At 44.0% G+C, this 21,553-nt stretch overlaps 1 long non-coding RNA gene across 1 annotated transcript in view; it reads left to right on the forward strand.

Moving 5' to 3' along the window:
* Nucleotides 1-286: 286 nt before the first annotated feature.
* Nucleotides 287-21,553, forward strand: part of LOC104140890 (uncharacterized) — a 29,525-nt gene continuing 8,258 nt past the window's right edge. Inside the window, exon 1 of the long non-coding RNA XR_693418.2 lies at nucleotides 287-538. This is a non-coding gene — a long non-coding RNA (uncharacterized lncRNA). The remainder of the gene's footprint in view (nucleotides 539-21,553) is intronic.

A 21,553-nucleotide genomic window follows, 5' to 3' on the forward strand; every position in this document is an offset into this window, starting at 1 on the left:
GCCCTGTTACTCTCTGTTGGAGTTTGCATGTAATGTTATGCAGTTAACCTTTATTTGACCCCCATCAGAGTGCCCAGCTCTGATCAGAATTCCCGCCAGTGTTCATTTAAAATCATTGGCGATGAGAAGTCACATGTTGCTAGGGTCCCTGGCTGTCAATCACAGGGAACTTTCCAGAAAGGAGGCAGAAACAAGGTTCAGTATGACTACGCCCACAATTAGGCCTTAGCTATAAAAGGTGGCTGCCGGCACGGCATGTGGTTTTTTGTTGTTGTTGGCAGTCGGCAGTTGGAGTCGGCATGGCAACAGAAGAAAGAGAGGGGGAGAGAGAAGAGGTGGCGGGGCTCATAAGAGCAAAGTCATTTTAGGCCATAGCCTCACCTTAATCAAGCGATGACGTCAACCTCCTATCGAAGGCTGCTGGACAGCCATCAGCAGAGGAAACCGTGCTCCCCCAACGCCCTCCTTACTGCCCACTCCCTCCTGAGATGGGACGCCGGACCAGGACGTGCCAGTTCACGCAGCTGCACGAGGATCTGTGAGTTGACTAATACGGGCATTGCTCCTGGGGATCAGCATACCCCATTCATTGTGGCTGGATCACGGATACAGGTTACGGTGTATACCAGGGATCAGCACACCATCTGGTGTGGCTAGATCGTTTTTGGGCTTAGTTCCCGGGGACCAGCATGCCTGCCCAGCGTGGCCTGATCAGGGCAATCTCCTCCCCCGACACCTTCTCCTTTTTTTTATATAGACACGTCGATACCATTCATAATCTTATTTACTTTGGAACCTTATTTGCCTTGTTTTTCCTGGAAGCTTTCACTAAATACCACTGTATATAGTTACTGTATGTTTGTATTGATTGTTTAACTGGAATTAGTAAAGTTATATTATTTGTAAATCCATTGATCCAAGTACTGTAATCCTATACTGCCTAAATGAATCCATTTCTTTTTATTTGGTAAGTCCCGAGGAGAATAATCAGTTTTCCAAAATGCCCTTTAATTGGTGCAGGCGCTCCTCTGCTATGGACCAGGACACTCTCCAAAAGCTGGGTTTGGGGAGGAAAATACTGAACCCCTGGTGCAGATGTTACAATCAGGACAGTTAGCATCCAACAGGGATTTTTCTAGACTTGCAAAGGCACAAAGAGGCAAAAGAAATGAGGTACCAGCCAGGGGAAAGACTTAGCACACCTCTGCTCCCCTCCTCAGAACTGCTGCCTTTTAATTAAAAATGGCCACTGGGGAAATTTGGAAAATGGACCACTTTTTTACTAAGAGACCACCCTTTTCTGCCTCCTTTAATTTAGATTACATTTAGAGGAAATAACTTAAGGTTTGGAAACAAATATCTCTGGAGAGCAACTCGGTAGCAAGGTATAGAGGGAAGCCAAAAGCTGTAAGAGATCATCTAATTTGAAATGAGGCTGGTAAAGAAAAGCCAGGGAAACCAGAGCTTTTCTATATACATAGAAAAAGTCTGTGCACACAGGCCTGATTTGCTGCTGCTACAGGCCTGATTTGCTGCTGCTTTGGGCCTTATGATGCAGTGTGGAGCTACATCGAGGGGATCAAATGTTAGCAGAGGAGAAAGGCCAAGGTTTTAAGGCACTCTGCACTCACCCTGCAGAGGCACCCAGGGCCACACAGTACAAAACAGGCTCGGATTCACGGAAAGGTCTTCTTGCTCATGACCAGTGAGAAATAGTGGATATAGCACAATTCTGTACCCATACACGGAGACATTGTGTTTTGCAGCAACACACTTAAGGAGCAAGTTGAGAGCTTATGGGTAAGGATTAAAGGGCAGGCTAACATGGGTGACACTGTGGTGGGGGTTTACTACAGGCCACCTGATCAGGAAGAGGAAGTCGATGAGGCCTTCTACAGACAGCTGGAAGTAGCCTCATGATCACAGGCCCTAGTTCTCATGGGGGACTTGAACCACCCTGACACCTGCTGGGAAGAGAGCACAGCTAGGCACAAACAGTCCAGGAAGTTCCTGCAGAGCACTGAGGATAATTTCTTGACACAGGTGGTGGAGACGCCAACGAGGAGAGGTGCATTGCTAGACCTTGTACTAACAAACAAAGAAGGTCTGGTTGGAGATGTGAAGGTTGGGGGCAGCCTTGGCTGCAGTGACCATGAGATGGTGGAGTTGAGGATCCTGCAAGGAGGAAGCAGGGCAATAAGTAGGATCCCAACCCTGGACTTCAGGAGAGCTAACTTTGGCCTCTTCAGGGACCTGCTTGGAGGAATCCCATGGGAGAGGGCCCTAGAAGGAAGAGGGATCCAGGAGAGCTGGTTAATATTCAAGCATCACTTCCTCCAGGCTCAAGATGGGTGCATCCCTCTGAGTAAGAAGTCCAGCAAAGTGGGCAGGAGACCTGCATGGATGAGCAAGGAACTCCTGGCAAAACTCCAGCAGAAGAAGGAAGTCTACAGAATGTGGAAAAGGGGTCAGGGCACTTGGGAGGAATATAGGGACATTGTCAGAGTATGCAGGGATGCGACAAGGAAGGCCAAGGCCCATTTGGAATTAAATCTGGCAAGGGATGTCAAGGACAACAAGAAGGGCTTCTTCAAATACATCAGTAGCAAAAGGAAAATTAGGGAAAATATGGGTCCATCATCTCTGAAAGGTCCTGGAGAACAGGAGAGGTGCCTGAGGACTGGAAGAAAGCCAATGTCACTCCAGTCTTCAAAAAGGGCAAGAAGGAGGAGCCAGGAAACTACAGGCCTGTCAGCCTCACCTCCATCCCTGGAAAGGTGATGGAACAGCTCCTCCTGGAGGTCCTCACTAAGCATGTGGAGGACAAGAAGGTGATCAGGAGTAGTCAGCCTGGATTCACCAAAGGGAAATCATGCTTGACCAACCTTCTATGATGGGATGACTGGCTGGGTAGATGAGGGCAGAGCAGTGGATGTTGTGTCCCTGGACTTCAGCAAGGCTTTTGACACTGTCTTCCATCACATCCTCATGGCTGAGAGAGCTGGGCCTGTTCAGCCTGGAGAAGAGAAGACTGAGAGGGGATCTCATCAATGTGTACAAGTATCTGAAGGGAGGGTGCCGAGAGGATGGGGCCAGACTCTTCTCTGTGGTGCCCAGTGACAGGACAAGAGGCAATGGGCACAAACTGAAACACAGGCAGTCCCATCTGAACATGAGGGAAAACTTCTTTCCTGTGAGGGTGACTGAGCCCTGGAACAGGTTGCCCAGAGAGGTTGTGGAGTCTCCTTCCCTGGAGATATTCAAAACCCGTCTGGACACGATCCTGGGCAATGTGCTCTAGAGGTCCCTGCTTGAGCAGGGGGGTTGGACTAGATGATCTCCAGAGGTCCCTTCCAACCTCAACCATTCTGTGATTCTGTGATATCTACTTTAGCTACTTTGCTTATTAGGATAAAGCTTTTATGAAAATTTTTGAACTAAACTCCCATAAACCTTAGTTTACTAGTGCTAAGAGCCTGAATAAACCTGTCTAGTTATGGTTTAAAGGTCAGGAATTTTTCTTGTGTGCCAAAACAGAGGTTTGTATGTGTTATTCACTTCCGATGCTTCCTCTTACAAGAATGTCAGATTGATACCAGCCTACATGTCTGATCTGTGGGATTGCTTGTACTCCTGTTTTTAGGATGAGCAGGTGCTGTTCAACAAAAAGCATTGGGGCATAAATATCTCTGCCTAAAATCATATACTAAACTTGCTTTATTAAGTGTTGATCATTTCCTTTCAACTCTAAGCCACAGAGTCTCTACTTTACCCACCAAGGGAAACTTAGGAAGGCGAGGAAAGGATGCTGAGCATCTGGAAGCCCTAAAACAGCTGGATTCACTACCTGAAGCTGTTATGCATAAAGAGGCAAAAAAGGACTTGAAATTGTGGAGGGACAGAAACCAAGTGCCAGTGAAACAAGCTGGGGCATGTGGTAGGGTCACAAGCAAAGAAAGAAATAAGAGGGAGATCTGTTTAATCTGGGTTGCAGTTGCAGTTCAACCAGCGAGACAGACCAGGGACAAAGGCACTAAGGGTAGAGGAACTGAAGAGTCCCTCGTAGCATTTTGGTACAGCTGATCTCTGCAAACAGCTCTGATGCCTATCCACGTATCATACAAGCACCATCTGGTTCTTTGCAGCACCTTTTTGCCTGGTACAGAAAAGCCCTTAAAATTCAGCAGTTGTCTCAACATATTTTCACAAAACACTCTTCCAGTCTGTTTTCCTATCCTCACGTGACCTGTCTAACGTGCACAGCAGGACTGATGAAAGAACAGTTAAAAGCAGAAACAAAGGCATAGTTTGTAGCGTGAAGCCACGCAATTATTAAACCTATTGTGAATGAGGGTGCTGAGCTACTTATGTTTAAAAGAGAATTAACAGTGTTAATGCTGAACCTTTAGGCAAAAAGAGCTGGTTTGACAAAGATATTACCTCTAATGTATTGAATAAACATAGATTTAATGTCAGAATACTATTATCTTTGGTTTACAGAATGACATATTTTTGTTCTCATAATCCTTACTTCAAGTTTAACAGCAACCACAGAACACCATTATGGAATTAAAATTAATTCATATTTTTCAGTTTTAGTATAAAGCCAGCAAATTTATCTGATATCCCTTTGGGCAGTTACAGATTATATTCTATAGAAAGTGTTTCAGTCTTAAGGAAGTTTTATGAATTCTGATACTTCTTCATCCTCATGCTGAAAATTTACTTTTGTATCTGAATTACCTGAATCCTTTTTAAACTTATTCCATTATGAAGGGAAAGCCATAATCAGCAGACAAGGATTTGAAGGAATAGTTTTTATAGATTTTGTCTAATGAGGTGAGGAAGGATGGATCTATCTCTACAGTATTGTAACCGGTGTTGTTCAGGCTTTTGCTCTTCCCTCATTTTGTCTTGCACCATTAACAATATATTGAGATATCAGATGTAGGCTAAGCACTACAGGTGACTGTGCTACCAAGACTTTTAAATAGTTGCCTAGCCCCAGGAATGGGCAAAGTTTTTAGCCATCTGAACAAGTGGCTAAACCTTCTGTATCTCCTCAAGTCTTCATGTGCCAGCCTCAGCGGCTAATCCCTTGCCAGCATTTCCAGCAAGTGGTAAGTTAAGTATGGTCTTTATAGGGTGTTAAATCTCCATCAAATTAATAACCCAGTCAGGAGAAAAAACATCCACAGCATAGTAGTGAGCTTGACAATGATTAAAAGGTTATAACTCTGACTTTTTTGGAGAATCAGGAAAAAAGGGGTTACTTTTCCACCTCTGCAGATTTGGGATGTTTGAACATTGGAAGATATCAGAGTGGTCATTGACGGGGATGATAAGTTTCTGAGCTGCAGAAGAGGGATTACTAAGCAAAGTTGTGTTGTAATACAGTTTAGTTAACATAACGGCTGTTACTTGGGTCATTTTTTTAAAGCAACTGAAACGTCTCACATGGGAATGTATATATATGGAAATATAAATTCTATGCAGTCAATATGTAAATTATAAGCAATACCGAAAAGATATGGCTGAATCTTTCAAGACCTGCTGTGAAGGTCCAACTCTGTCATCACTGATATTAGCAGCAAACCCTTCCTGACTTCATGAAGAGGAAGAGGAAGAGGATATAAATCTGCTCAGTAAAAGAACTCCCCAAATCCTCCATGATCCTTATGTTCATCTTGCCTCTCACCAAACCTTACAACTGCCATTTGGAGTAGCTTTTTGGATGGGATTTTCCCCTGCTGCTAAGACCATTTTCTGTGATTAATACCGCTAGGAGCTCTGCTCCCTCCCGGCAATTGGCTACCCTTATGGCTTTCAGTCCTAGCCTGCTTGCTTACGTAGGTTTGATTTTGTCAGTATTTCCCTGGTGGCAGCCAATGTTTTGCCTGCAGAGGTTCAAACTTTTGCTAGCAGCATTGGAATCGGCCCCAGGTTTGCACTGATTTGGAAATTTCCAGGCTGTAGATAGACCTTCACGGGCCCCGAACAGCTGCAATGCATAACTGTAGCTCCAGTTGTTACTGGTCTGGCTTATAGCTGGCAAGGAGGAGAATATTAAAATCCCATAAAGATACTATCAAATTAGAAAATACTGTACAGTGTGCTTTTGTTTCTTTTAAGGATGAAGAAATCAGATGAGAGGACTTAAGCTCCCTCTGTGCATATATGTAGAGTGGAAAGAAATTACATTTAACTGACCCCTTGATGGCAGGACTTGATATTTGACTATATCTAATCGTGTATGGAAGACAGTTGCACTTTTCAACAACTGCTCTTATTCTGAGCTCCAAGAGGCTAACGAAAGATGAAAGTTTACTCTCTCTCTCTCCCTCCCCTGCAAAACCTGCATTTTTCATGACTTTTGGCGTTCCAGAGGGAAAACAAAACCAAATTCGTTCTTTATTGCACTCGAAACTTTACTGCGGTTTTCAATAAGCTCATTGCAGCATAGAGGGAAGCAGATGGCTGAAGAAAAGCCCAGCAAGTAAGCTTTGCAGGTGGGAGCACCAACCCCGCTGGCTCTGGGATCCAAATGCCAGTGCCGCTCCCCTACATGCTCTCCCAGCTCATACTAGTTGTATTTCCCAGGTTAGGCTCTGAATTGCAGTGTTTTTTTAAGTCTGCATCAAAGAGTTTCAGCCCATTTTTGGGGAGACAATTGACTGTAGCATCGTCATCACTGATAGCTGGTAGAGTTTTTAGCAGCCATGGTGCACAGAGGCCAGGGATGAGATGATTAATGGATTAAATCCCCCCCTAGCCCATAGAGGAGGCCCTTTCTTAACAGGGTCAGATCCCAGCGTCAGAGCGGGGTAATCTGCCCAGTTGTGCCAAAGCTAAGGTGGGATATTTTGAACAGGTTAAGTAAAGGGACTCACTTGCCAATCTAATCATGTTGGAGAATAATTTCTGATTTCAGCTTGGATTTCTTTCCATTCCTGATAATTTCCACAAATGTATCCATTTTAGAACATGCCTGACAGATTTGGAAATATACAATAAAATTTTGGATGTAAACATTACCAGAATTTGTTTGATGCTGCTATCTGTGATGTCCCTTTCTTAATTAAACAATAAATTAAATAGTTACTTGTCTTGTTCCCATTTTTCCAGAGTGAGCGACCTTTAATATACATTGAACATAACTGAAAGCTAAAATTTAAAATTGATTAAAATTTAAAATCAGTCTTATGGAGAGAAAGGAGATAGAGTATTCTAATAACTGCATCTATTCTTTGCACATATATGAAGACATTCATTTCAGATGTCCAGATTAGGAGGTCTGTATGACATGACCCAATTTTAATGAAAATAACCTTTTTGAAAATAGGTTATTGAAAACATTAGACAAGTAAATATCCAGCTTCATAAGGTGACCCAATTTGTTCAACACGTAAACTGCACATGCAAAGAATGATGTCTGTTTTCATTCATTATGTGCAAGTATCATTGATATTAACAGGAATTATGTGTGGAGAATATATCTTTTAAATTTAAGCTTCAAAATGAGCAAAAGGAAAGAAGCAGCTCAAATTGCTTTCCCGCAGTGATACGGAAAAGGCCCAATGCTTAGAGTAACAGAGCAACCAGTATGTTAGCCTTAATGCTTCTAATAGGTGTAGCATATTCAGGTTCTGATTCTCAGTGGAAACTCACAAATCTGGTATATCAAAAGCATTAAATCATATTTGTTAAGTTAGTTAAATGACATTATTTAAATTATGAGTGGAATTATGTGTTTACAAAAGTGGATTATTCCGAGATGCACAACATCATTTCTCTGATAACAGCTAGGAGTGTCTATTGTATAAAGGTGCAGACACAAGCCTCTCTGCTCTTTCAAATAATAAACTCTCTGATTTAAGTACTGCTTGTAGTTACAGACACAAAACAAATGCACTTCCCTATGTCATACCCACACATGCACCCACAGGCAGTGAAACAACTCTACGTGAAAAGCGTGGACAAGAACCCTCCCAGTCATATTTCTATGCAAATATTTCTGTGCATATCTACATGTCCTCATAGATACACACTGGCATTTTTGTCCCAGACTGAGTAACTACTGGTGTGATCAGGTATTTGCATAAACCACCACTCAGTCTTCATCCTTTCACAAGGGTGCTCTCATTCATATTTTCACAATTATGACAACTTCATAGGTGTAAATAAAGCTCAGATAGGGTAAGAATAAAAGAACATTTTATGATCTTAAACTGGCAAAACGATACTGGTTAAAGAAATACCTTTTGACACCAATGCATAATTCAGTTCTGGTACTGATTATCACAGGAAGTTCTTGAGGCCAAAAGCACGCCAAGACCTTTTCAAAAAGACTGGATATTAATGCAGATAAACGAATACTCCAAATGTTCATAGTTGATAATTATCAAAATATTGGAATGGGGTTTGACCTCATTTTCACAGCTTAAAACAATCTCTTTTGTAAGAGTATAAGGTGAGGCCTATGTCAGAACAAATGATATCATATTTTTTGCCTTTTCCTTGGAGGCATCTGGCTTGGCCACCTTAGAGACAGAATATTTGAGACTAGATGAAGTGGTAGTTCTTTGTTCCTAAACTATCCTTTGAAATTTGCTATGCCTAATAGTCCTTCCTTCTATGACATTTAAGGTAGCCTTTTATGTAAAGTATATCTGCAAAATATAATTAACAAAAAGGCAGGTTATGTGCCTATATAACTTGCTTGCTTGCAGAGTGAGAAGCAATGATGTCCTTTATTATTATCGCAGAGACCTACCTATGGTAGGAAGTGTTTGCTCTACAGGAATTCCTTAAACAAATCTGATTCGGTCTCGCTAAACAAAACAAAGAGCACCAGAAAAAATCTTTCTGCTGCACTTACACGTTATTGACTCTATCACTGTCTGAAGAGATCCTGACATTTTGAAAAAAAGAGATCAAGACTAAATAAATGCCATGCATGTCTTTTCTTACTCCCCAGTGTGGGCTCTGAAATCAGCCTCTTCATGGCTTCAAAGAGCTTTGAGTCAATCCTCTGGGGCCTGGCTTGTCTCTCATGCCAAGGATGGAGGGGGAGTGTGGGGAGAAGGGGCAGCTTTCACACAGCCCTTCCTGGCATTGTCGAGCAAGAGGGCACAGGCGAAAACCAGATACGTTTGGTTGCTTTACACATGATCTCCTTGATCAATGCGTCTGTTCTTCTTTGAACCACTTCCTCCAACCACTCTGAAAATGTTGCTTTTCCTGTTTTTTTTTTCTTTCAAATACAGAAGTTCCTTTCCTGAAGGAAGGAGCTTTCCAAAGAGAAGGAGGAAAGGGTATTTTTATCAGTTTCATCAAATGCTCCATTGGTGTATTGTGAAGTGAAAATGTGTTTAGTTAACTTATTGGAGGCTTATGTTTCTATTTATCCTAAAACCACATAAACAATTAAAAAACTGAATGCTTAGAGCTGAGTAAAAAGGTACTTTCTTTTTGCTGTCCAGAGAATATTTTAAAAAAAACTCCAGAATTTTGAGTGAACCAGAAAAGACATAAACACGCTATGTTTAGAGCCAGATCCAAATATTTATTGCAATCCAGGTAAATTTTTTAGGAGGGGAGAACATTCATATCACTTCAGTTTAGACTCCAAATTTAGATACCTGGTTTCTTTAGGTTCCTTCTAGGGCTGGTGGGGAGAAATAGGCATCAAGAGCAGTTGGGTTTTGGGGGGGCTGGCTGGACACTCGGCAAAGTTTTGGTGGGTGCCAGAGCTCTAGTGGTTGAGTTTCCACCCGTCACTCTCTGCCTTCACTGAACAGTTTACAGTCCATTAATGTGCAGTGCTTTTACCACCCCTTTGCATGCCAGCTTAAATAGAAAATCCCCATGTTTGATTCACTGAAGGAAAGAAAAACCTGCCCTTGCTTCTCTAGACCTGCTCCCAGGGTCTTCTTTTGGGCATAAGCTCAAATAACTGATAAGGAGCGCAGAATCATTCTTGCTTTCCATTTGCTAGGGTCAGGGCTCTTTATGGAAGATTCTCAACAGTTTTGTAGATCAATTCGCCCCAAATTCCCCCAAGTTATATATAAGCCACATGGAATTATGCAAATCTCTCAGCAAACCACACTGTACCACCATTTTGCCATGTTGATGGAAATACTGTGAACAGAAGAGAAAGATACAGCTATTTACTGAATGTTTTTTTCCTGTGGTCAATAGTTGTATTCTTTGAGCAATGCTTTCAGTAAAAAATATACAACTAGATTAATGATTTTTAATGATTGATTTCTGCTGTCATATAAATGTTTATTTTACATATTTTTCCTGTCCTCTTCATCATATGGAATTTTTCTTACAAGTGGAACAACAATGGATGTATTTTGACTGGGAGCATGTAAACAGGCAAAATGGTATCCATAGCTCAAGCAGAATTCAAAATAAATAAAGCTTTACTGAAGTTATAAGAATTCAGTTAAATTCTAATTGTAATTTTTAGAACTTGTTTTACTTCTGTCATCTGTTTTTCCATATTGCTGCTAGGACTGGCCATTTAAATCAAGGAGGCCAGTCTTTGGTGAATGAAAATTCTCAGCGTTAGCACTACTATCTTCACTGGAGTAATTATTTTTATTTATTCATAGCATTAATGAGCCCTGCTTATGGCTTAAAAATGGACTGTCTCACTTCTACCTACATGACTGATCTAGCAAACAGAGGAACAAAAATCAAACATAGATTTCCTGCAATATTTTATGATTTCCATCCCTGGTTCTATTCCTGGAAGGCTGTAGTTATTCTGGTCTCATGTTACTCATATGATGGTGTCTGCTCACAAACGCAACCCAGCTACATGTGAACCCAAGTATACACGAACTCAAGCATATGAAGTACACATAAGTATTGCCCACCCAGGACTGTACAATCACAGTGTGTCGTAAGCACAGCACGTAGGAGAGCAGAAGCGCCGGTGCCTGAGGTGGCCTCTCCCTGGCATTTCTTGTTTTCCGGGAGCAATCACCTGCTGATCGGCGGTGCTAGATGGCAGAGCCTTACCACAGCTAAGCACCTTGGGGGCTCACAAAGAGCATCAAAAAGCACCAGAATCGAGGCGTCTCTTGTATGTGAGGCCACTGTGGAGGAATGGATAGTGCCGCCTGGCTCCAAGAGAGCCAAGCACTGCTGGTAGCTTTTGTTGATAAATAAGGCTTTTTATTCATTTTGTTGCTGCTGCTTCCCACCTCAGGTATCAACATGTGGCCTGGAGATCTTGCTGCCATGAGAAAGGTTGCAAAGTTGCAAAATCAAATTGGTGCCGTGTGCTGGGCTCACTAGAAAAAAACATGATGTCATTATAAACCAAGACATGACACTAAAATATGAGGCTGTGAAAGCCTGTCATTTGCAAGGCTATAATATGCACTAATGTATTGAAAGAGAGAGTAACTTGGATGTTATGGTGACAATAAGCAGCCAACAGAGGCAGCGAACAGACGCAGCAGTTTGCGCAGCAGTGTCTGGGCTCTGCCTGGGCCTTTTGTGGGCCTTGTTGGAAGTTGTGGAGACTTTCTGGGGACCCCCGAGGAACTAGACGGTGCTTGCTGCTAGCAGGAAGGGAGAGCTAGGCAAGGACTCCTGCAGGGGACCTTGACTTAACTTCTCCTGGGAAGTTCTAGCTAGGTGGGGCTGCTGCTAAGGAGCTCTCTGGGCTGCCCTGGTCAGAGGGAGATGGGGCTTTTGATTCAGGTGGCTCCTGATTGGGTGGGTCAAGCACCCTTGTGAGTCACTGCTAGACAGAGGCCTATATGAGAGCCAGGCCTAGAGTGCAGCTCCCAGAGTGCAGCCAACAGAGGCAGCGAACAGACGCAGCAGTTTGCGCAGCAGTTTGCGCAGAAGGGCGTCAGAAGGCAAAGAAGGCACCTCTCCATCTTGCACAGTGGTGTGTCCTTCCCCTGGGCATGGTCATGACACACCGCAGAGCACGTTCCCCAGTGGCTGCGGGAGGTGCTGCATCGGCTGTGTCTGAGGCCTCAACCCAGACAGACCCTCTGACAGCAGATGCAGCTCTGCAGGTGTCAGGCTGCAGGGAGTGCCTGGGGCCTCTCCATGAGGCCTGGGCTGACAGTCAGCTCTCCTGTGTGAGGTGTGCTGTGGTTGACCAGTTGCATCACCAGATAAGGGAGTTACGGGAGGAAGTTAGTAGGCTGCGTAGCATCCGAGAGGATGAGCAGAAGATTGACAGGGTATTCTCAGAGACTGTTCAGCTCCGGGAGTCCCCTGCCCCCACTGCAGTGGAGTTGTCGGAGGGCTCAGCACCGTGTGTAAAGGTGCATCATAACACTGTTGAAGAGGGCTGGAAGCTGGTGACCTCTCGTAGAAGGAGAAAGGCTCTTGCTCCTCCTCAAGACTTACCCTTGAAGAACAAATTTAGCGCCCTCCAAGCTGAGGAGGAGCTGGGCATGGCTCCAAGGGAGGCAACTGGCCTGGCAGACCCTGTGCCATGCAGGAACACCTGGAAGAAGTGGCGAGGGATTGCTGTGGGTGACTCCCTGCTGCAGGGGACAGAGGCACCTATCTGCTGACCTGACCTCTTGTCCAGAGAGGTTTGCTGCCTGCCAGGGGCTCGAATAAGAGATGTCACAGAAAGACTGCCAAGGCTTGTCCACGTGTTGGACTACTACCCTCTGCTGATCTTCCATGTGGGTGCTAATGACACGAAAGGCAAATTGGAAGCCATCAAACGGGACTTCAGAGCTCTGGGAATGGTGGTCAAGGGTCTGGGAGCCCAGGTCATTTTCTCCTCAATCCTGCCTGTGAGGGGAAAGGATGGGAGGAGGAGTAGACGAGTTTTCCAAGTTAACAGATGGCTGCGCCGCTGGTGTTGGCAGCAGGGCTTTGGTTTCTATGACCATGGGACCCTGTTTGAAGATCAACAGCTGATGGGGAGAGATGGGATCCACCTTACCAAGCGGGGCACGCATGTCTTTGCCAACAGATTGGCCAGCCTGGTAAGGAGGGCTTTAAACTAGGCAAGATGGGGGAAGGGGAGTGGTATAGTGGTAGGGCAGTCAGTAAAACACTGCTCAAGTCAGGATGCCTCCAGCAAGTGCATGCAGCCAGGGGAGACAGCATGGGACATGGCTATGGAGGATCCTCTTGCACCTCTCCTGGGAAGCTTGCATGCTTGACTGGCTCTCTGAAATGCCTGTATACCAATGCACGCAGCATGGGGAATAAGCAGGAAGAATTAGAGATCTGTGTGCGGTCGCAGGGCCATGATCTCATTGCAGTTACAGAGACATGGTGGGATAGTTCACATGACGGGGATGCTGTCATGGATGGCTATGTGCTTTTTAGGAAAGACAGGTCAGGAAGGTGAGGTGGTGGAGTTGCCCTTTATGTGAGGGAGCAACTAGAATGTCTGGAGCTCTGCCTCGGGGTGGATGAAGAGCAAGTTGAGAGCCTATGGGTAAGGATTAAAGGGCAGGCTAACATGGGTGACACTGTTGTGGGGGTTTACTACAGGCCACCTGACCAGGAGGAAGTCATCGATGAGGCCTTCTACAGACAGCTGGAAGTAGCCTCACGATCACAGGCCCTGGTTCTCATGGGAGACTTCAACCACCCTGACACCTGCTGGGAAGAGAGCACAGCTAGGCACAAACAGTCAAAGAGGTTCCTGCAGAGCATTGATGATAATTTCTTGACTCAGGTGGTGGAGACGCCAACGAGGAGAGGTGCAATGCTAGACCTTGTACCAACGAACAAAGAAGGTCTAGTTGGAGATGTGAAGGTTGGGGGCAGCCTTGGCTGCAGTGACCATGAGATGGTGGAGTTGAGGATCCTGCGAGGAGGGAGCAGGGCAATGAGTAGGACTGCAACGCTGGACTTCAGGAGAGCTAACTTTGGCCTCTTCAGGGACCTGCTTGGAGGAATCTCATGGGGGAGGGCCCTAGAAGGAAGAGGGGTCCAAGAAAGCTGGTTAATATTCAAGCATCACTTCCTCCAGGCTCAAGATGGGTGCATCCCTCTGAGTAAGAAGTCCAGCAAAGCGGGCAGGAGACCTGCATGGATGAGCAAGGAACTCCTGGCAAAACTCCAACAGAAGAAGGAAGTCTACAGAATGTGGAAAAGGGGACAGGCCACTTGGGAGGAATACAGGGACGTTGTCAGAGTGTGCAGGGATGCGACAAGGAAGGCTAAGGCCCATTTGGAATTAAATCTGGCAAGGGATGTCAAGGACAACAAGAAGGGCTTCTTCAAATACATCAATAGCAAAAGGAAGACTAGGGAAAATGTGGGCCCGCTGCTGAATGGGGCGGGTGCCCTGGTGACAAAGGATGCAGAGAAGGCAGAGTTGCTGAATGCGTCTTCACTGCTAAGGCCAGTCCTCAGGAATCCTGGACCCTGGGGACAAGAGAGGAAGGCTGGAGAAAGGAAGACTCTCCCTTGGTGGAGGAGGATCGGATTAGAGATCATTTGTCCAAACTTGACATCCACAAATCCATGGGCCCTGATGGGATGCATCCACGAGTGCTGAGGGAGCTGGCGGATGTTATTGCTTTGCCACTCCCCATCATCTCTGAAAGGTCATGTGGTGCCTGAGGACTGGAAGAAAGCCAGTGTCACGCCAGTCTTCAAAAAGGGCAAGAAGGAGGAGCCAGGAAACTACAGGCCTGTCAGCCTCACCTCCATCCCTGGAAAGGTGATGGAACAGCTCCTCCTGGAGGTCCTCACTAAGCATGTGGAGGACAAGAAGGTGATCAGGAGTAGTCAGCCTGGATTCACCAAAGGGAAATCATGCTTGACCAATCTGATAGCCTTCTATGATGGGATGACTGGCTGGGTGGATGAGGGCAGAGCAGTGAATGTTGTCTCCCTGGACTTCAGCAAGGCTTTTGACACTGTCTCCCATCACATCCTCATAGGTAAGCTCAGGAAGTGTGGGTTGGATGAGTGGACAGTGAGGTGGATTGAGAACTGGCTGGATGGCCGAGCGCAGAGGGTTGTGGTCAGTGGTGCAGAGTCTAGTTGGAGGCCTGTAGCCAGCAGTGTCCCCCAGGGGTCAGTCCTGGGTCCAGTCTTTTTCAACTTATTCATCCATGACCTGGATGAAGGGACAGAGTGCACTCTCAGCAAGTTTGCTGATGATATTAAACTGGGAGGAGTGGCTGACACACCAGAAGGCTGTGCTGCCATTCAGAGGGACCTGGACAGGCTGGAGAGATGGGCGGAGAGGAACCTCATGAAGTTCAACAAAGGCAAGTGCAGGGTCCTGCACCTAGGGAGGAATGACCCCATGCACCAGTACAGGCTGGGGGCTGACCTGCTGGAAAGCAGCTCTGCAGAGAAGGACCTGTGAGTGCTGGTGGACAACAAGTTAAGCATAAGCCAGCAGTGTGCCCTTGTGGCCAAGAAGGCCAATGGGATCCTGAGGCTGCATTAGGCAGAGTGTTGCCAGCAGGTCGAGGGAGGTGATCCTGCCCCTCTACTCAGCCCTGGTGAGGCCTCACCTGGAGTCCTGTGTCCAATTCTGGGCTCCCCAGTACGAGAGCGACATGGCACTACTGGAGAGAGTCCAGCAGAGGGCTACAAAGATGATGAGGGGACTGGAGCATCTCTCCTATGAAGAAAGGCTGAGTGAGCTGGGCCTGTTCAGCCTGGAGAAGAGAAGATTGAGAGGGGATCTCATCAATGTCTACAAGTATCTGAAGGGGTAGTGTGAAGAGGATGAGGCCAGTCTCTTCTCTGTGGTGCCCAGCAACAGGACAAGAGGCAACGGGCAGAAACTTAACCACAGGAAGTTCCATCTGAACCTGAGAAAAAACTTCTTTACTGTGAGGGTGACAGCATTGGAACAGGTTGCCCAGAGAGGTAGTGGAGTCTCCTTCCCTGGAGATATTCAAAACCCGTCTGGATGTGATCCTGGGAAATATGCTCTAGAGGTCCCTGCTTGAGCAGGGGGGTTGGACTAGATGATCTCCAGAGGTCCCTTCCAACCTAAACGATTTTGTGATTCTGTGATTCTGTAATGCTAATTAACAGGTTGGAGGAAAACGTGATGTTATTTCCGTGGAATGTTCTGAGAGGCTGGAAACACTTAATTGCAAAAACGACATGTAACTTAGATGTATGGTGATAATATGCACTTAGTGTATTTCTTTGAGCTAGAAAGAGACCACAGCTCTTTATTCTGACAAGGGATAATATACATCTTTGAGAGTGACTATGAAAGAAAATTTAGCCTGAGTTGTCAAGCAGTCTAGTGTGGAATAGAAAGCTGTCAACATCTGCTGAGGTGTCATGTTTTCTTGTGTGAAAAATACAGTTCAGACGTAGCAGCAATCTCTGTAAGGGTTGTATCACTTCAGCAGAAAAACACCTAAGGTAGAACATTGTCTGTTTATTTAAAATGAAATTAGGAACCAACAATGTATTATTCATTGTCTTTAGTGTATCCAGTGTCTTGTGTGTTTCTTTAACTGCTATAAATACAGATTCAGCTTGCCACACACAGAGCACTTCATCTGAATCTCGTCAAATGAGTACATTATTTACATTTCATCCCATCTTAAAATGTGGCTTTCTCTTTTGCTCTCATAGGTGCTGCAGCAATGCCACACCAATGCGAGGGTGGGTTCCCAGCTTGGTGGGCCAGACCCTTTTCTGAATTGTCGGGGTGTCAAATGGGAGCGTCTTCCTCCTCATCACAAGGGTCATCGGGACTTTACACCTGCACAACCAAAGTCAGGGTTGATCTTTATATATTAAATTAGGGTGTGGACCTGAATCAATTAATCGAATTTCCTCATTTGTCTTCCCTTTTCCCACCTCTTCCCCTTTTCTGCATGGGCACTGACTTAAAAAGTCATGCATGTAATTGTTTGACAGTTATTTCAATAATACATGAGTAAATTAAGTAATCCTTCTCCCTTTTTATCACTGGAATCTTGTGCTGAGGCCATGACTCCTTCCAGGAGTGTGGAGCCTAGGTATTATTACCATTTTTAGCTACACTTGATGGGTTTTATTCCTTTTCACAGATATACAAAATGCAAAAGTCTGTTTGTTTCCATCTCTCTATTTTTTTTTCCAAGTGTAAACTAAACAACTCCTTTTACAGCTCTTGCTGGTTAGCAGCCAATGTAAATGCTTATGCTAGGAGAACATGCCCATTTCCTGCCATTAAGGCTTTTTTGTTTATTCTAAGGCTACTCACTGCCACTGCCTGCCCCTGACAGACTATTAACCCCTGTTTCTAGCAGGCATACCAGATGTGGGTTTCTTAAACAAATTATTGGTTATTTCACCACATGTCATTTTTGCAGTTAAGTGTTTCCAGCCTCTCAGAACATTCCACGGAAATATCACGTTTTCCTCCAACCTGTTAATTAGCATAATTATTTATCAGCCTGAAAACCACAGCTTGAGCTTGTTAAGTGACAGACAGATAAGCACTGGATAGTGGCCCAATAGACTTGAAAGAGCAATAAGAGGACAGAGGCTGTGGAAGCTGCCTGAGAGGCTGTGGGAAGATGGGCTTTGTATTTCCCTCCTCCATCTTCCCCTGAAGACCCCTCCAGCTGATAAGATACATCCCTTTTCCACACTGTGGGGAAAGGGGGCTTCAGACTTACATGTCCACCAAGATCTACCAAGCTGTAACAGGGAGAGCCAGCTCCAGATGATCAAAAAGAAAGAGATGATTTGAAAAGTATGCACCCTCTGCCATCCTTGGCAGATGGTCCCATCCTCCCTTTGCATTCACTTTGCTCTTTGTGCAGACTTCCCTCTGATTAAAAGGGAGGTCAACATTGCAACATTTATAAAGCTCGTAGGATGTAATTTCTACAGTTGGCATGTGAGATAACTGAGAGGATCTTTGGCTAGCATGATGCATGCAATTTTCTACCATGAGCTCAAAAAACATAGTACACTGCAGAATACATTGCAGTAACAGGTCCAAACTACTCATTAGATACTAATGGTAGATCAATTACAAAATAGATTGATACATTTGAAATGCTAAGATGACCCCATTTTTATAACCTATAAATGTGGATGTAGAAGGCCTAGATTAAGCCTTTCTCACTGCTGAGCCCTATCTGATTCTAAAGCTAGAAATGTCTGCATAGGTCTTTATATAGGGTGGGTTGCACTCAACTTTTTAATGACGAGGCATTGCAATTTTCTACCTGAATGTGTCTACACTGCCTTTATAGCTGCTGTATTCCTCAAGAGCACCAAGTCCTATACTTTTCTCAGCAGCTGAACTGTGGTTTATGCATAACTGGTAATTAAGGTGGATTTCATGTAAAAATTAGTAGTAGCAGTATAGAACAGAGATGGATGTTTCTAAGTGGTTGAATTTGAGCTTAGAGTTGCAATGGATTTTTTTTTTTCAGTTAGACCTCAAAAACCCATAAATTGAACAAATGAACTAAAATTTCCTGTGACCACAATCCTTTTGCTCCAACAGGCTAGTTTTCTTGAAAATTACTCAGGACATTCAGTTATATTCTCAAGCTTTTCAGTCCATTTGCAAGCATATAGCAATACTAGGAAATACTAAGAACTAGGAAACCTTATGGAGCAGTGATCTCCTCAGCAGCCCATTTGCATCAGAATTTCTGAGTGAGTAGTGCTGCAACAGGTTTGTGGCTCTTGGATGCACCTAAAACTACATGTAAAATAACTGTCATAGCACAGTGTGGCCCAGTTGTCCACATGACACATATTTGTCATTAGTTACCTATTAGACATTAAAACATAGCACATCATTAACATGCTCTACTTAATCAAGAAGGTGATACTTAAGTTTCTTCAGGGATTGTGTTCATTAACAGTAACAGTTAATCAGCATGTTACAAACTGTTTTATTACAGACAATGGATACTAGTCTGGGAAAACTATTGGAAGTTTCAAATCTTTGTGAAATGAGAGGATCTGTGTTTGCTAATATCATATCTACAGTTGGTTTTGCTTTATTGTGTTATTTCCTGTTATACGCTGCAGGCCAGATAGCAACAGACTGACACGAGTTTGAATAAGCAGACAAAGAAACACACGGTCCTAGGGACTACGAGCACAAGACCTGTTTCTCCAAATGCTTGGGGAGATGCTTGATATGGTAAAGCATAACATCAGACTGACATTTTAAGCGAGCAGCATGGGATCTTCTCCATTGCTCGAGTGAATCACACCACAAATGGAAACAATTCAACATAGACCATCTCGATGAAATACCTTCAGGTCTTATATTAAGACCTCTAGATACTGAGCCCAGACTCATGGAGCAAACATAGGTATGCGCATCTCAAAATACAGAGAGACATCCCACAAAGAGAATAGACAGAAGTGAAAAATCTTACTAATCCTTGGTACTACTGGCCTTTAGGAACTGTACTTCTCAGGTATTCACTTACATCTGTTTTTAAAGAATTACAATGTTTTTAAAAATAATTATAACTTTTTATTGACTTCAACAAGAAGGAAATAAATGTCTACAAATAGGAAATACCATAAACAAGATGTTCATAGAAGCCAGTTTCAAACCATCCAAGTCTTTCGTTGCTGAGATTCATTCACTCCTCTATCTGTTAATACAAAACACTTTTTTTCCCCCAACATGACAAAAAATATGATCCTCTCTTAAGCATCAGAGCTTCAGTTCCTGCCATTAATTTTTTGCTCACATTTTGTTAACTGTCACAGAACGGCAAGGGTATCAGTGAGAAAACATTTACTTAGGGTTAACTTCATGATAATTCCTCTTTTTGCCATTTTTAGAAAGGCACACACAGGCCATATTTTCTCATAGGAAGGAAGATATATTGACTTAAGCTGAGTGCACAAATACCTACAGAAATGTAAATTTCTCAAGATCAATGGCCAAATCCAGTAAACCTTAAAGACAAAATCCTGCTGATTTCAATCAGCTATAACTGAAAATGAATTTTTGCTAAATCATGACAGCTTTAGGCTCTGCTAGATTCCCTTGCCAAACTTCCCCAAATCAAGCAATGCATGCTTGCTCCGTTCTGCAGTTGCATCTGCAGCAACTCACATATACCAATGGATATCTGGAGCACAGATGCTACACCAAAGGGTGAACAAAAAAAAAAATCACACTGGCTCAGAGTATATTCTTTTGCATTGCTCCCTTGATGATTTCCATTTTTCCCTCTCAAATGTAATTTAAAGAGAAATGAGCTGGTAAGGTTTCCACATCTCTCCTCAGGAATCTGTGGCATTTGCTGGTGGCTGCAATAAGCAGGCCTTTTAATGCCACCAGTAGCTCAAAAGAGCTTTGAATTCATACTGGAATACAGCTCCTTAAGTAACTATTTTCTCTCAGTTCCCATTATACTGAAAATCTCTTCCCATACTTGTGAAGACTACTTCTCTTGCATAAGTGTTTTTTCACATGTTAGTTTTGACTGAATGATTCAGCAACACTTGGCACTGTTGAGGCAAGACCAAAATGTGTGTTTTGCTAAACTCAAGAGATAAATACATATTCCCTTCAGTGGCATTGGTTTTAACAGCCCATCCACATAAGGATTTTTTCCTCCCTTTTCTCCCCTTAGAAAGCATCTTATTCCTTCACTTATGCTTAATTTACTTATTGGCTAGTTCAAGAAGAATGATGTGACCAACACTGATACAATTTTCTATATGTTGGCAGGGGGAATCATCTTTTCAGAAGCCCCAGGTATCGAGATGAGACAGACTAGATTAAATTCACAGGCTTCACTTCTATTCAACAAACTGACAGCTCCTGAAGCCAGAAGCAAGGCTGAACACTCTTAGCATGCCCTTGGCTTTGGAGAGGGTGGTGTTTTTTTGTTTTCCTCAAAGTAACTATCCTTCCATACTTCCTACATGCTAAGAAGGTAGCAATAGCACCATTTTACTTATCTGCATCACCCATAGAATATCCCTATTGTAATACACACAGCTAAACTGCTAGATGATAAAGGTCAAAACACACTTCCAGAAGAGCCATCTCTGAGGAGATGCCAAGCTGCAGCCTAGTGACTTGTCTTAGTGAAAAACCTGAGATGAGATGTCACACTCTCCATCCTGTATAGGCTCCCAGGATCCAGTCCCTCTACAGGCTGCTGCTCAAAATCTCTCCTATCATTCAGGTTTCATCTCAAACTACCATTAGTCAGTGGGAAGCCAAGTTGGTACAGGTTGGAAGATACTAGCACAGCACCTCAGGAAGCACATGAGAGAACACAAGAGAAAATATCTCACCTTACAGAGAGAAGGACCTAGTAGGATGAAGCAGGAGATGCAGTCTGTCTCATTTAGAAAAGGAAAGAAAGAAACTTCAATTTGCAGAGGAGCAGAAAGGTAGAGAAATAGCAAGATCCAAATGACAGTCTCTCTCCAATACACTCTAAGCTAGTCTACAGCCCTCAACCTTTCCCCCTTTTGAACCATGCTACAAGGCTCCACAACTCTAGCTGCCATTTGCACTCTACCAAGCCTCTACACAACAGCAAATAAGCACAAAATTCACCAAGCTGCTTGGGCTCTGCCTATAAATTGCCTCCCAGCAAGT

Source organism: Struthio camelus, chromosome W, assembly GCF_040807025.1.
Source record: "Struthio camelus isolate bStrCam1 chromosome W, bStrCam1.hap1, whole genome shotgun sequence".
Classification (NCBI taxonomy): Eukaryota; Metazoa; Chordata; class Aves; order Struthioniformes; family Struthionidae; genus Struthio; species Struthio camelus.